Genomic DNA, 4,174 nt, shown 5'->3' with positions numbered 1-4,174 from the left:
CTTCAATGTTTTGGATCGATGCTTGATGATTTCTTAAGAAAGGTTGGTGGTCCCGCATGAGATTTTGATGTTCCCTTATCACCGCATTGATCTCATCATGTCTTTTTCTCCGAAGCATCCATGAATCTGGTTAACATGGATTCAAGATCAACTTTCTTTTCAGGTGGTGGTTGCTCTTTTTGAAAGAAGCCTCAGCCAGTCTGCCTATATTTTTCTACTTTTTTCTTCTTATATTCATCATATGGCAACCACTCTTTTTTTGGCTTTCTCCAATCCTCATCATATTTGTCTCCACTTGAATAACAAACTTGAACCTTCTTATTTCTGTTCTCATCCAAATGACAATCATTGGTCAAATGAGGACCATTGCATCTTTCACAACCAACTCGAATCACATGGATAGATTGGTCCATCTTTTTCATCCTTCGGTCCATAGTGTTTAACATAGCTAGAACAGCAACCATATATTCAGAAGTGCCACCGTCAATTTCTTTTGCTCCATCATTTCTAGGATTGTCATATTCATGCGAATGCTTAGAGAACTCTTCAATTAATTCCTTGATTTCTGGTGGATTTTTCTTAGTTAACGGTCCTTGAGAGTCAAGGAGTTGACTTGTGATGACATTAATCCCATCATAAAAGATTGATACTTCTTGTTGCTCATTCAAATCATTTTTGGGGCAATTCCTTATCAATCCCTTGTAACTTTCCCATGCTTCGTATAGTGACTCACCTGGTTGTTGCTCAAAATTTGCTATGGCTTTCTTGAGTTTAGAAAATTTTGAAGGTAGGCAAAAATATTCTAAAAATTCTCCTGCATTTGTGCCCAAGTAGTAATTGCACCGGGTGGTAGTCCCTTCAACCAATCTGTCACAACTAGCAAATTTGGCTAGGAAGTTCTATCCTCATGTAAGCATTATCAATAATTGCAACCATGACTTGAAAACATGATTTTTATTCAATATCAACAAAATTCCATCAAACACTCTATACAAACACTTCAAATAGTCAACAAAATATTGGAAACCCTAAAAATCCCAGTTTAAGTCCAATAAGGACTAGGATTTTCTTATTGGGCCTAATTGACCAATAAGTCTCCAATTTGACTAGTTTGGGCTTAGAGCTCGTAATTGGGCTCTAACTCAACCCACTTTCATGAAACTCAACATTTTGGGCCATAATGGGCCTAAAATGGATTGGTTTACATTAATGGGCCTTGTTGGGCCATAACAAATCTAATAAATCCAAATGGGCCGAAAACCATCAATTTGGGCTTCATATTATCAGACTCAAGCACTACAGGCCCAAACCCCTTCTCTCCTTTCTCCCTCTCGGCCCAACATATATAAAAAAAAAGGAAAATTGAGGTTGACTTTGGAGGTGCCACCTCCATTTTACACATCAAATAACAAGACAATTGCATCTCATACTTCCATGCAAGCTTTTATGATCCAACATGCATCAAGGTTTCTCTCTCTCCTCTCTTCTTTATATCTCGGCCGAGAGCCACAACCCACACACATAAACTTCTTCAAACATCTTCCTTAATCACTCTCAAGTATTCCTTTCCTTCTCCCTCCAAAATCTCGAAGTTTTGTTTGTGTATCAAGAGGATTTCCAGAAGAACATCATCATTTGTTGGTAAGTTATACATATCCAAGAATTAAATAACTCTTTTCTCATGTTGGATCACTTCTCTTAAACATTTTTGGTAAGCATACTCCTAGAATCATCTCAAGTTCGAGATCTACTCAAAGGTGTTGTTAGCACCCAAAAATCTTCTTCACATCTTCTTCAAAACTGAAACAACTAAGCAAGGTGAGTTCATACCCCCTTGTTTTCAGTTTTCACTTGTTTTTTTTTTGGGGGGGGGGGGGAGAATACAAGTATTATGTGATGATCTATGTGTGTTTGCATGCTATATGTGATTTCTTTAGTTTTTGGTTGTGATAATATGCAATATTGGTTATATTTCGAGATCTATAGCAAAAAGGGTGAAAGAATCATCAACAAAAACATAATAAACAACATACATCATAGATCTATGGGTCCTTAAGTTTAAAAAGTGAAAAAAAAACCAAAAAAGCCTTACAAGTGTCATTTTTGCAAAAATAACAAAGATTGGGTATAAATTGTAATTTGTCGGTTTTCTGAGGGCTATAAGTTGTTTATTTGTATAAAAGCTGATTTCTATGAAAATAACACTTTTTAAGGGTCAAAAACATAAGTTTTAGCTTAATGGGCTTAAAATTGGGCCTAATGGGTTTTGGGCCCAAAGTTGCGAAAAAAATGAGGTTTTGAGGGGCTGAATTGGAAAATTTAACAAACTATGGGTCTAAAATGTAAATCAACTTTTTCAAGGGTTAAAGATGAGTTTATTCCCAAGTTTGGACTAAAATTGCAAAGTTTTTGAATTTGGGGTCAAAACGGTAAAACTTTCGGAATTCGGGCCAAAAATGTAAACTTTTAACAAATAAAGGCTGGAAATGACAAATGCAATAGTTTTGGGCCAAAATTTCTATTCAAATAAAGTTTGGGTGGAAAATGTCAAGAAAAAGGGTTTAAGGACCAAAAATGTAAATTTTCATAAAAGGGACTAAAAGTGCCATTTTTATAGGAAAAGGGACCACAATGATCAACCTAAATGATTTTGGGCCAAATAAACAATTATAAATGTTTGGGTTAAAAATAATCAAGTATATAATGCATGATTTTAAATATATATATATATATATATATATATATATATATATATATATATATATATATATATATATATATATATATATATATATATATATATATATATATATATATATATATATATATATATATAACTAAAGCTTCGCAATAATTCGAACGTGAAGTCATTTCTTTTTAAACATTGTGAATAAACATTTAGTAGACAACAAAGATATCAACAATACGAACTTAAACTCGAGAAAACATAAACGATTCAATGGTTGGACTCAAATACCTTCTTTCGTGTTATTGGGCCTTTGTGGCCCAATTACAAGCCTAATGGACCCTTAATGGCTTTTACATGCCTAATGGACCTAAGGTGACCCAATTACATGCCTAATGGACTCTCAATGGCTTTTACATGCTATTGGGCCGTAGTGGCCCATTTGCATTGCTAGTAAGGTCCAAATAAATCATATGCGTGATGGGTGAATGAGTCCTTCGCATACTCGACAGCCTTTAATAACATACGTGATTAGTGGGCCCCCGTAGTCCTCTTCTCTTCGTCCGTTAGGCTTATCTTCTATTCAAGTAAACAAAAATCATGTCGTTAAACAAGGTTATTCAATTTCATTTGGATTTAGTGAGTAATAACGAGCGACACCAATAAGCGTCGGTCGTAGTCTGTAGTTATAATCAAAGTCTCCTGGAGGGAGAGCGAGAGTTTGTTTATAGATCTATACAGGGGTGCCTCCCCCACACCTAAGCTGTTCGCTACAGTTTGACTCGGCCAGTCTAGGGTGACAAAATCTTAATTTCAATACCGGCATTCGCAAGAATGCCAAGACAGATGAACTAGTCATTATTATGCATGGTTATAACTGATGGGTTATGAGCATTCTAACACTCCTAAGTGTACATGCAACCCTAAATACCTTGGATCTATGTTTTCTCTATTATACATACAATTATGAACATCCAAGGTATTATCCTAATCTAGCATACAAAATAATAAAAATATAACAAGATAGAATACATACCTCTTTGATGTAGAATGTCTTCATGAAGCTTGAGTGCCTAGTGCCCCAAGTGTGACACCTCAAATGGTTCACACAACACCAAATACACTTGGAATAACTTGAGAGAAACTTGAAGACTCCTTGAAATCGTCTAGCCCTCACACTCACACATTAGTGCACGATTTCTTGCGCCATGGGATTCTTTTATATGGTGGCTATTAGGGTTACACCATGTAACTCATAACTTTACCCATTCCTTATGCTCCATGGATTATAACCTCCATGGAGTATCCATGGGTCACCCCATGGACTTAGTCCAACATAAGGAATCTTGGATCACATGCCCACATATATAAGAATGAATGATTTACACAATCAACCCATATATTTAATTAGTCTCCTTTTGATCACTTAATTAATTCCAAATTAATTCTTGATCAATACTAATTAAATAACCTTATTAATATATTAGA

General features: G+C 35.2%; 1 non-coding gene across 1 annotated transcript; it reads left to right on the top strand.

Annotated features, from left to right (window-relative positions):
* Window positions 1-666: 666 nt before the first annotated feature.
* On the top strand, window positions 667-773 carry LOC145168281 (small nucleolar RNA R71). The gene has a single exon (XR_013741848.1). It is a non-coding gene; the product is annotated as a small nucleolar RNA R71 (small nucleolar RNA).
* Window positions 774-4,174: the final 3,401 nt, after the last annotated feature.

Source organism: Lactuca virosa, chromosome 3, assembly GCF_052849685.1.
Source record: "Lactuca virosa cultivar CGN04683 chromosome 3, Lactuca_virosa_CGN04683_v6, whole genome shotgun sequence".
In the NCBI taxonomy this organism is placed as follows: domain Eukaryota; kingdom Viridiplantae; phylum Streptophyta; class Magnoliopsida; order Asterales; family Asteraceae; genus Lactuca; species Lactuca virosa.
Note: the sequence above shows the minus strand (reverse complement) of the source record. Positions and strands in the feature narration are given on the sequence as shown.